This window comes from Dermacentor variabilis, chromosome 4 (assembly GCF_050947875.1).
Source record: "Dermacentor variabilis isolate Ectoservices chromosome 4, ASM5094787v1, whole genome shotgun sequence".
In the NCBI taxonomy this organism is placed as follows: Eukaryota; Metazoa; Arthropoda; class Arachnida; order Ixodida; family Ixodidae; genus Dermacentor; species Dermacentor variabilis.
In genome coordinates this window covers 179,405,813-179,418,939 of record NC_134571.1, presented here as the reverse complement: position 1 = coordinate 179,418,939, position 13,127 = coordinate 179,405,813, and the positions used below count along the sequence as shown (strand labels likewise).

The 13,127-nt window shown below is 41.7% G+C and overlaps 2 non-coding genes across 2 annotated transcripts; both read right to left on the bottom strand.

Annotated features, from left to right (window-relative positions):
* Positions 1–3,924: 3,924 nt before the first annotated feature.
* TRNAG-GCC (transfer RNA glycine (anticodon GCC)) lies at positions 3,925–3,995 on the bottom strand. Its single transcript has one exon. It is a non-coding gene; the product is annotated as a tRNA-Gly (tRNA).
* Positions 3,996–9,986: 5,991 nt separating this feature from the next.
* On the bottom strand, positions 9,987–10,057 carry TRNAG-GCC (transfer RNA glycine (anticodon GCC)). Its single transcript has one exon. It is a non-coding gene; the product is annotated as a tRNA-Gly (tRNA).
* Positions 10,058–13,127: the final 3,070 nt, after the last annotated feature.

The following is a 13,127-nucleotide window of genomic DNA, read 5'->3' as shown; positions in this document are numbered from 1 at the left end:
TATGCCCAAACTCTTGCAGAGTACTACGGAATATAGTTCCATTATACTAAACTTGGTTTTTACAAAATCTCTGAACAATAGCTCCTTGCCCAGAGACTGGAAAAAAGGAATTGCACTTCACAAGTCCGGCGACACCCATAACCCATACAGCTACTGACCTATTTCCTTGACATCGGTACCATGTAAAATATTTGAACACATAATTTTCTCTCATCTTCTCAACTTTTTGAAATCCAACCGCTTTTTCATAAAAGTGAACATGGGTTCCGTAAGTCCTTCTCATGCGAAGCGCAGTTATTAACATTTTGTAGCGATCTCCATACTTTTCTAGACGCTGGCTTTATAGTAGACTGTATATTTTTAGATTTTGCAAAAGCCTTCGACAGAGTTAATCACCACTTACTCCTACTAAAACTGGGCCAGCTAAATATTGATCCCCTGGTCTTCAACTGGATTCGAAAGTTTCTTTCTAACCGTACACAATATGTAAGCATTAATGATAATGATTCTTCTGAAATTGCGGTCGGTTCGGGGGTACTTCAAGGCTCTGTTTTAGCACCCGAACGTTTCTTATTTATATCAATGATCTTCCTAACCAAATTGCAAGCTCCATTTGTCTATTTGCTGACGACTGTGTTATATACTGCAAGATTGAAAGCACTAACGATACTTTAACACTCCAGGATGATCTCAATAACACTGCAGCAGGGTGCAAGCTTTGGCTAATAGAACTAAACACTTCTAAATGCAAAACAATGAAAATTTACCGTAACCAGTCAGCTTGCCCGCCTACATACTTGATTATACTCCCCTTGACCCAGTACTTTTTTTACAAATATCTCGGTGTGCATATTGCTAGCAATCTTTCATGGAAAAGACCCATCGAATACATCACGTCGAAAGCTAACCGCATGCTTGACTATCTCAGACGTAACTTTTCCTTAGCTTCACCGAAACTAAAACAACTCTACGTCACTTATGACAGACCTAACCTCGAATATGCATGCACGATATGGGACCCTGGCCATGCTACTCTAATAAATATCCTTGAAAGTGTGCAAAATCGATCGGTCAGTTTCATTCTTAACAATTATCACCGTACTTCTAGCGTTACTAACATGAAACTTGCTCCTGGCATTCCCCTTCTCTCTTCCCGAAGAAAATTATCTCGTCTCTCCCTCTTTCACAAAATCTACTATCATAACCACGAAGTCCCGGTACATTACACCAGCATCTTATGTCGCCGCACGTATCGATCATCGCCTCAAAGTCCATGTGCCTGCGCAGCGCACAGTTACCTACTCATACTCGTTCTTGCCGAGAACATGTCTTTAGTGGATCCACCTGCCTGCGCTCCTAGTCGCTATCACAGATACAGACCGTTTTCCCAGAGCACTATCAAACGAATGACAAGCTTGCTTCAAAACGGCGTCACTACCGCGTTGTCACCTATTGATATCGTTTCCTTTCATTGCTACTATTCCGTGTTTTCGTCTTTCTATTCTTGTTACTTGATTTTTAGGTGTTTATTTTTGCTTTGTTACTTTTGTGCTCATTTACCTGTTGTTGCGGCATCTTCATTGCGGTATAACTGTTCTTCACTTCTCCTTGTATTTATTTTATATGTACTGATATACGAAAGCCCTTCCCCTCTGTAATGCTTCTTGTAAGCCCTGAGGGTAATAATAAATAAATAAATAAATAAATAAATAAATAAATAAATAAATAAATAAATAAATATAAGCGGCATCGAGTAAAAGGCCGTGCAACGTTCCTTTTTTTTTACGTTTACCCGTGATCCGATTTGCTCAGCCCCGTGTTGGAACAGTGCTAACAAAGACAGAGAAAAAAAGAGAGCTATTAAGTGAATGACAGGTTGTTATTGATTGCCTGAAATGATACTCCAGGTAAAAAAGAAAACAAAAACATTTTAAATTCTACACTTTACGTGTCAATGTTACGTGGCCTTAGGAGTTTTAATTATCATTTCTGAGATATTACATGACCTTATGCCATAGTGGGGGACTCGGGATTAATTTTGACCGCTTGTTTCCTTGTCTTTTTTACCGTGAACCCAATGCGTGGTACAAGGGATTTATTGCATTTCGCCCCCAGTGAAATGCGACTGCTGTGGTCGAGATTAGCAGCGCAACGACGAAGGGATCACAGTGGTCACATAAACCAACAAACAACACATACAATCCACTGACATTCAAAGACACAATAAATACATTCGCAGAGTTTCCTTTAGGCCTGAGCACCTCAGAAACACCATCAGTGCTCTCGTGGCGCTTAACAAGACGTTGATAACAGCGATAATGAAGCGTGATAATGATTCTACGCTTCTACGGCAGTGACATCGAAAAGTGCAACCCCAGCCGCAAGAAACACGTCTAAGGCAACCTACAACAAGTCAAGTCGTTGGTCACGTTGCTCCCGCTTACGAAAGTGTTCAAATGTTTTAACGAAAATGTCGTATTTCTGCAGCTTAGCTTCTTGCGATTATTTGGGCAACACATAATGTACCAATTAATGCCTTGACTGAACCTGTTATTACGAGAGATTTGCTTTTGGTTCGTGCTTCTGTTACAGCCTCGTCGAGGCCATCAATTTGTCTACGCGGCATTGGTTTTAGGAAATGTTCGAACGAGCTTGACGCTGTGGTATTAATACCAGGCGTTAGTGACTGTCTCCCTCTTTTTGCATTTTTCACAAACACCGTTCGCAAACGCAAGCGCAAGGCGATCAGTCCTACCATTAACAGACAAATTACTAGCAAGAACGTTACACTTGTTTTTTTCGAAGATTAAATGCTCGAAAATGACAGTAGTCAGGTACTTCAAATGCCCGACCACGTGACTACATTCCAAGAATATGTCGAGACATATGAGACAACTCCGAGACATATGAAATACTGTCGCTTTTTCTCTTACGGTCTTCAACAAAGCAAACATTTCTGCGGAACCCGTCTCCCGATGAGTGTCGACAGTAATGCGATTAGTATTGAAGCAATGTAGCGACGCAACACATTGTCCCCGACCGAAACGCGTCTTCTATGAGGCGTGTGCTCCCGCGGGGACTGGTCTCTTCCGCTTCCCTCCGGACACGCTGCCCCATCTAGTAGTGCCACCGCAAAGTACCCATTAAGTCCTTATCGTGGCTTCTGCAATTGTACCCGTGGCGAGCCGGCGCGTATGAACCTCAAACTGCAGGTGCGTCAGTCCCGGCTCCTTTTCTCGCGGACACGCTAAACCATCTAGCCACATCCTGTGGACGCATATGGAAATCTGTCATCTTCTGTGCACCTGCTGCGCCATCTAGCTGTGCCGCCGCAAACACTGCGCGTGGCCTCCGAAATGCGTGCCATGCCAGTGCGCGCGAATGCTGAGAAACGCGAGGTGTTTGAGGCGTTCACTGCTGCCGAATTACTCTTTCAGGCTTCGATGATGATGATGATTTATGGGCATACACTTTGAAACGGGGCGGTGAGGAAGAGTCCCCTGGCCTGCTTTATTTAGTCAGCTATGCTAGATATGTTTGACATCCTAGCATTTCTGTATACACCTCCTTAATCTCTTTTATTTTCTAAAAACTTCTACATGTACTTTGTACCGCTACTTATAGCTGCACATGATCCGGTAATATCGATCTGTTCCCTTCTCTGTTTCCAGTAATACTCTAAACGTCTCTTGCTTATCTCTGCTGCTCACTGGTTGATGCTTCTGTCCACCTCACATCCAAATGCTTCCGGAAGGTGTACGTTGCGAACTGGTCTCGCTGGGTGCTGACGTCATCGCCCGCTCACGTAGTCCAGTAGAACTTTTAAAAAGATTAGTTCTAGCAGTTTACGAACGCATTTCTTTAAACACACTTGTTCAAATATAATGTCTGAAGTTTAGAGGCAATCAAAGAAGAAAAAATACATGCGTCGGCCGGGAATCGAACCCGGGCCACCCGCGTGGCAGGCGAGTATTCTACCACTGAACCACCGACGCCTTGTTCTTAACGCAGCAGCGGTCCCCTATAGAAAGCTGGACCGGTTGCGCAACTTGCTCACTGCATTGAGGTCATCGTACCGAGGAGAACATGCAGGAGAGGCGGACTGCGTATACGTGGTGTAAACGTCGGGCTACGTATATCCTTGCGATTTCATCAAGATGATGACGGATAGGGCAACTGGGACGCGCAGTTCAGTACAGAAGTTGCTTCCTTCTTTACAAAATTCAAACAAAAGTTCACAGTAGTTTTAACATACGCTAAAAATGCTGGACAGTATGCTCTCGGCAATATACGCGGATTGCATGAATATACTGAGCAATAAGCATCAGGGTTCACATTAATAATCGCAGGTGATATTAACGTTCCTGAAGATAACAGGCAAACGATGCAGCATCATTACCTCTGTGCGGATGTGTTACTTGACTTTCTGTTATCGTTCGTCCTTATGAAAATTGTAACTGAACCTACACGTGTACAGGAATACAGCTGTTCTATACTATATCTAATATTCCACAGCAATCACTTCATGAATGACGAAAGCAGATTAAGCTTACTAGATGGTATTTTGGATCACAAAATCACCTATTGCACTATACCCCTTCATGACATCGTTACCGCTCAGCAAATCATCGCTTACCCAGACTATATTAAAGCTAACGACACTAGTATACTTGATTACCTGATTATTGAATACGACTCGTTTTTGCAACTTTCACATAACCGCCATACGGACATCGATACATTGTGGCTCGCAATTGACGTCATTATATCTCATTGTATAACCAGTTACTTACCAATTAGAAAAAAGATAATTACTAGGCGTAATCCATGGATAACACGTGATGTTATACATGCGACACGTAAAGTAAACCGAATGCGAGTACTGCTGAAAACTAACCCAATAAAATTTACGCATGAAAACCTCAGCGCAGCTATCCAACTTATGAAATCAAAAATTAAGACAGCCAAACAGTTCTACTTTACTAATATACTCACAAACTTTTTGAAAACTGCTCCCGCAAAGTTCTGGAGCTACATTACGCAAAAGAATCGCAACGACAACGGAGCCTCAAATGAAGATAACAGAAACTCTGCTAACTTGCTTAACGACTACTTTTGCTCCGTTTTCACTGAGGACAATGGCACACTACCACAAGCAGGCTTCTCTAGAAAAAAGCCTCTAGAGCCACTCACACTAATCTACACAGGCACATTTAACCGACTACTCAACTTAGACCCAAAGAAATCACCAGGACCTCATAGCATCCAAATGCACTCCTTCGCAGATACGCTGAGTGGATGGCCAAGTACTTATTAATAACCTTCAACAGAAGCAAAAGTCAAACCAATTCATAAATCGGGAAGTAAAACAGAACACGCTAACTACAGGCCAATCTCACTAACATGCACTGTCTGTAAACTATTAGAACACATTCTCTTAAAGCACATAACCAAACACCTGAACAGGAAGAAATACTAACAGATTGTCCGCATCGTTTTCGCAAAAGAGTTTCCACGGTCACACAAGTAATTGAGCTTGTCCTCGATGTATCGTTAAGTATTGACCTACAGAAACAAATCGATCTAATCTTTCTAAATTTTTCAAAAGCCTTCGATCGTATAACACATAACAATTTAATATATAAACTCGAACTTAAATGGGGAAAGGGCCCTATTCTAAACTGGATCAAAGACTACCTTACTAACCGCACTCAGTTTGTAGAAGTTAACCAGGAGTATTCCATTAGATCTAGCGTAAGATCCGGAGTTCCACAAGGAAGTGTTCTGGCTCCACTCTTATTACATATACATTAATGATCTGCCTTATAATATTCCAGTCAATGTTACACTTTTTGCTTACGATTGTGTTCTGTATCAGGTAATCAATTCTTATAATGACCATGTGGCCTTGAACGACGCTTTGTCACTTGTGTACAAATGGTGTAACGAATGGCAAATTATTTTAAGTATTAAAAATCTGCGATTTTATCAATTACGAGAAAAAAGCTACCATGAGTATTTAACTACACTATACAGAACGCCACACTTAGCAATGTGAAGGAGTACCAGTAGCTTGGCTTAACATTAACACACGATTTCAAGTGGGAGCGCCATCTTTACAACGTTACCTCGGCCGCACAAAAAAAAATTGTTTTTCCTAAACAGACGTCTTAGACTAGCACCCCCAAACACAAAACTGCTAAGATATAACACATTTGTCAGATCTGTCTTAGAATATGCTAACTTAGTTTGGTTTTCTTTCACCAAAGAACTCGTTAAAAAACTAGAACCAATTCAAAGGAAGGCACTAAGATGCATTTAAAACAGACATAGGTTAACAGACTCAACCACAGAATTGCTAAAATAGGCCGGTATGCTGACTTTACAAAATGGAGCCAAGCTTGCACGATTAAAAATTATGTATCAACTTATTCATAATCAATTGAAAATAGACAGTTCCAAATACTTATCTATAGCACAAACACGCCTCACCCGACATAAACATTCACTATGAATAAACGAACACCCATTTCATACGGAAAGCCATAAGCATTCGTTTTTCCCTTTAGTGACACGTGAATGAAAAAAGCTAGACCCTAGTATTACAAACAGCCCATCCTGACCTACTTTTTTTAACATTAGCCGAAAATGAATTGCGTGTTTCACAAGTATGACGTACCTGTGTCACCATGTATTTCTGTGCCTGTTTATTTCAGTATATTGTGTGCATAATCACAATTTCTTTAACGACCCCTTAAACGTATCCTATGGATTGCTACCTGTTATGTATACCTCCCTTTTATAGCTTGTGTTTCTTGCCATTACAGAGTAGTATGGTTTATTTATTCAGATTGTTGACTTCTTTTTCTGTTGCAATTATTGCCTACCAGCATTGGTATTTGACAGGCTACTTCATTACCCCTTCTTACTCTTAAATTCAATGTCATGTGTTATTGTGTAATTAATGCCTACCATGCTGTTCACCTATGCAAATTTTCTACCTTTTTGATTACCTCTTAATTTTTTCGTAACATTACTATAATGTACTACGTTATTTTCCTGCCTATAATATTGTTTGCGTTTGCTAATTTCATGTCTGTTATGTGTAATCTTAATATTGCGCTATTTATTATTGTTACATTGCAAGATAACTGTGTATGCTCTTCCTGTTATGATCTCTGATGGGATCGACAGCATGAATAAATAAAGAGGACGAAGGCGAAAGCCTGCACACTCACGAGACATTCGTCAAATTAGTTGACATTATGATTCGAACGCGTTCTTACTTCCTATATTACTTGTGTTCTCCCACTGAAGGCTGTGGATTCTAGTGCCTTTATTTACTTTACCCTAATTAACTGCGCCTTCAATACGTTCGCCTAAATTAACGTGAAAGGTCATGGGTTCAGCTCCCACTAATTATCGTGCGTTCGACCATCTATGGTGGCACCGTCAATTTTGGTGCCATTGAATTTTCGTCCCGCCAAATGTGGTGGGTTCGAGTCCCACGAATAGTCGTGGGTGGTACCATCGATTTTGGCAACATTGAATTCTGGTGTTATAAAGCCGGAGGGTAAATTTTTCGATGATGAAGCACAGCAGATTTTTCGACCCGTGAGCAACCTAAAGCTTTCGCCTTAAAAAAATACAAGAAAAAACGAAAAGCGGAGGCGCAAGTCGACAGCACGCTCGCTAGTGACAGTCGGGCTGAGAAAAAAAAATGACATCAACCGAGGGTGCGCTCATTTGCTGTTTTACAGTTTTTTAAGGGAAATCGTTATCGTTCAGAAAGTGAAATATTGAAGTGGCTCTGTATAAAACTCCGTGCAACCTTCTTTTTTTTAATGTTTACCCGTGATCCTATTTGCTCAGCCCAGTGTTGGAACAGTGCGAGTAAAGACAGAGAGAGAACGACAGGTAATAATTTAATGATAGGTTGTTGATTGCCTGGAATGCTACTCCAGGTAAACAAAATGAATTCTGGGTTTTACGCGTAAATTTTACGAGACTTTACGTATTGTACTTATCATTTCCGGAATTTTACGTGACTTTACGCAATAGTGGGGGACTCGGAATTCACTTTGACAGCCTGTGCGTTTTTTTTCTTTGTTTTTTTACCGTGCACCCCATACGTGGTACCAGGGCGTTTTTGCATTTCGCCCCCAGCGAAATGCGGCTGCTGTGGGCGCGATATGATCCCGCACCCTCGGGCTTAACAGTGCAATGACGAAGTGATCACAGTGGTCGCATAAGCCCACAAACAACACATACAGTACACGGACCATTCAAAGACACAATAAATACATTCCCAGAATTTCCTTCAGGCCTGAGCACCTCAGAAACACCATCAGTGTTTTCGTGTAGCTTAACGCGCTGGCGATGACAGTGATAATGAAGCGTGATAATATATACGCTTTTATGGGAGTAACATTGGAAAGTAAAGCCCCAACCACAAGAAACACGTCTAGGTCAACCGCCAACAAGTGAAGGCGTTGATCACGTTGCCCCCGTTTACAAATATGTTCAAATGTTTTAATGAAAATGTCCTGTCTTCGTAGCGTAGCTTTTTGCAGTTATTTTGGCAGCAGACAATGCCTTGAGTGAACCTGGTTATTACCACAGATTTGCTTTTGGTTCGTGCGTCGGTTACAGCCTCTCGAAAGCATCAATTTGTCTACAGGACTTTTGTTTCACGAGAGGTTCGAACGAACTTGTTGCTGTGGTGTTTGTACCAGGCATTAGTGACTATCTGCCTCTTCTTGCATTTTGCACAGTAACCGCTCGCAAATGCAAGCAAAACACAATCAGCCCTACCAATCACGGAAAATTTACTAGCAAGAACGTTAGCCTTTTTTCCCGTAGATTAAATGCTGCAAATTCACAGTTGTCACGTACTTCAAATGCCCGACGACGTGACTACATTCGAAGCATACATGGAGACATACGAGACAACTCGGAGAGATATGACTTACTGCGGCTTTTCCTTACACGGTGTTCAACACCGCAAACATTTCTGCGGAACCCCTCTGCCGATGAATGTCCACGGTAATGCGATTGTAATGCGATTAGTACCGTAGCAATGTAGAGAGGCAACGTATTGTCCCCGATGTCCACGCGTCTTGCATGAGGCTGGGACTGCTCTCTTCTGCTTCCATTCGGACACGCTGCGCAATTTAGCAGGGCCACCGCGAAGTACGCACTCAGTCCTCGTCGTTTCTGCGATATTACCCATAGCGAGCCGGTGAGTACGATCTTTAAACTGCAGGGTGGGTTAGCCGCGCTCCATTTCTCGCGAACATGCTACACCATACACCATCTAGCGACATCTTGTGGGCGTGTACGGACATCTGTGATCATCTGTGGACCTACTGCGCCATCTAGCAGTGCCGCCGCAAGCACTGCGCGTGGCCTCCGAAATGCATGCCACGCCAGTGCGTGCGAATGCTGCGAAACGCGTCATGTTTCAGGCGTTCACTGCACCTGGGTTCCTCTTTCACCCTTCAATGATGATGATGATGACTTATTGGCATAAACATTAAGACGGGGCGGTGAGGAATAGTCACTTGGCCTGCTTGATTTAGTGAGGTATGCTATAAATGTATGACATCCTAGCATTTTTGTATACATCTCCTTAATCTCTTTTATTTTCTAAAAATTTCTACATGTACTTTGTGCCGCTATAGGTAGCGGCACATCATCCGGTCTTATCGGTCTGTTCCCTGCTCTGTTTCCAGCAATACTCCAAACATCTCTTGCTTATCTCTGCTGCTCACTAGTTGATGCTTCCGTACACTTCACATCCAAATGCTTCCGGAAGCTGTATGTTGGGAACCTTTCTCGCTGGGTGCTGGCGTCATCGCACGCTCACGTAGTCCAGTAGAACTGTTTTAAAAAGGTTAGTTCTAGCAGTTTACGAACGCATTTTCTTTAAACACACTTGTTCAAAAATCTCTGAATTTAGAGGCAATGAAAGAAGAAAAAATACATGCGTCGGCCGGGAATCGAACCCGGGCCACCCGCGTGGCAGGCGAGTATTCTACCACTGAACCACCGACGCCTTGATCTTAACGCAGCAGCGGTCGCCTATAGAAAGCGGGACCGGTTGCGCAACTTGCTCACTGCGTTGAGGTCATCGTGCCGAGGAGAACATGCAGGAGAGGCGGACTGCGTATACTTGGAGTCGGGCTACGTATATCCTTGCGATTTCATCAAGATGATGACGGATAGGGCAACTGGGACGCGTCGTTCAGGAGAGAAGTTGGTTCCTTGTTTATAAAATTCAAAGAAAAGTTCACAGTACCTTTAACATACTCTAAAAATTCTCGACAATATACTCTCGACAATATACGCGGATTGCATGAATATACTGAGCAATAAGCATCAGGGTTCAGATTAATAATCGAAGGTGATTTCAACGTTCCTGAAGTGAACTGGCAAACAATGCAGCATCATTCACCCTGTGCAGACGTTACTTGACTTTGTGTTATCCTTCAACCTTACTCAATTGTAACTGAAGCTACACGTGTACAGGGATCCAGCTGTTCCGTACTAGATCTAATATTCCTCAGTAATCACTTTATGAATGACGAAACCAGATTAAGCTTACTCGATGGTATTTTGGATCACAAAATCACCTATTGCACTATACCCCTTCATGACATCGTTACCCCTCAGCAAATCATCGGTTACCCAGACTATATTAAAGCTAACGACACTAGTATACTTGATTACCTGATTATTGAATACGACTCGCTTTTGCAACTTTCACATAACCGCAATACGGACATCGATACATTGTGGCTCGCATTTGACGTCATTATATCTCATTGTATAACCAATTACATACCAACTAGAAAAAAGATACTTAGTAGGCGTAATCCATGGATAACGCGTGACGTTATACATGCGACACGTAAAGTAAACCGAATGTGACAACTGCTGAGAACTGACCCAATAAAATTTACGCATGAAAATCTCAGCGCAGCTATCCAACTTACGAAATCAAAAATTAAGACAGCCAAACAGTTCTACTTTACTAATACACTCGCAAGCTTTTTGAAAACTGCTCCAGCAAAGTTCTGGAGCTACATTAACCAAAAGAATCGCAACGACAACGGAGCCTCAAATGAAGATAACAGAAACTCTGCTTACTTGCTTAACGACAACTTTCGCTCGGTTTTCACTGAGGACAACGGCACACTACCACAAGCAGGCTTCTCTAGAAATAAGCCTCTAGATCCACTCACACTAATCGAAACAGGCATATTTAACCCACTACTCAACTTAGACCCAAAGAAATCACCAGGACCTGATAGCATCCAAATGCATTCCTTCGCAGATACGCTGAGTGGATGGCCAAGTACTTATTAATAATTTTTAACAAAAGCAAAAGTGAAACCAATTCATAAATCGGGAAGTAAAACAGAACCCGCTATCTACAGGCCAATCTCAGTAACATGCACTGTATGTAAACTATTAGAACACATTATCTTAAAGCACATAACCAAACACCTTGAACAGGAAGAAATACTAACAGATTATCCGCATCGTTTTCGCAAAAGAGCTTCCACGGTCACACAACTAATTGAGCTTGTCCTCGATGTATCGTTAAGTATTGACCTACAGAAACAAATAGATCCAATCTTTCTAAATTTTTCAAAAGCCTTCGATCGCATAACACATAACAATTTAATTTATAAACTCGAACTTAAATTGGGAAAGGGCCCTATTCTAATCTGGATCAAAGACTACCTTACTTACCGCACTCAGTTTGTAGAAGTTAACCAGCAATATTCCATTAGATCTAGCGTAAGATCCGGAGTTCCACAAAGAAGTCTTCTGGCTCCACTCTTATTTCTCATTTACATTAATGATCTGCCTTCTAACATTGCAGTCAATCTTAGACTTTTTGCTGACGACTGTGTTCTGTATCAGGTAATCAATTCTTATAATGACCATGTGACCTTGAACGACGCTTTGTCACTTGTATACAAATACTGTAACGAATGGCAAATGACTTTAAATATTAGAAAATCAGCTTTTTTATCAATTACGAGAAAAAAAGCTCCCATCAGATTTCAACTACACTATAGATAACGCCACACTTAGCAAAGTGAAGTAGTACATGTACTTTGGCTTAAAATTAACACACGATTTCTGATGGGAGCGCCATGTTAACAACGTTACCTCCACCGCACAAAAAAAAGTTGTTTTTCCCAAAAAGATGTCTTAGACGAGCACCCCAAACACAAAAATACTAGCTTATAGCACATTTGTCAGATCTGTATTAGAATATGCTAACGTTGTTTGGTTTCCTTTCACCAATGAACTCGTTAACAAACTAGAAGCAATTCAAAGGAAGGCACTAAGAAACATTTATTACCAACATAGGTCAACAGATTCACCCACAGAATTGCTAAAACAGACCGGTATACTTACAAAATCTGACGGTATACTGACGGTATACTTACAAAATCGAGCCAAGCTTGCACAATTAAAACGATGTATCAACTTATTCGTAATGAATTTAATATAGACAGTTGCAAATACTTATCTATAGCACAAGCACGACTCACCCTACATAAACATTCACTATCATTAAACGAACACCTATTTCATACGGAAAGCCATAAGCATTCGTTTTTCCCTTTAATAACACGTGAATGGAATAAGCTGGACCCTAGTATTACTAACAGCCCTTCCTTAACTAGTTTTTCAACATTGGCCGAAAATGGAATTGCGTGCCTCACAATTCTGACGTGCCTGTGCCACCATTTATTTCTGTGCCATTTTATTTCAGTATATTGTGTAAATAATCACTATTTCTTTAACGACCCCTCAAACATATCTTACGGATTACTACCTCGTGTGTATCATCATCATCATTATCAGCCTGGTTACGCCCACTGCAGGGCAAAGGCCTCTCCCATACTTCTCCAACAACCCCGGTCATGTACTAATTGTGGCCATGCCGTGCCTGCAAACTTCTTAATCTCATCCGCCCACCTAACTTTCTGCCGCCCCCTGCTACACTTCCCTTCCCTTGGGATCCAGTCTGTAACCCCTAATGGCCATCGGTTATCTTCCCTCCTCATTACATGTCCTGCCCATGCCCATTTCTTTTTCTG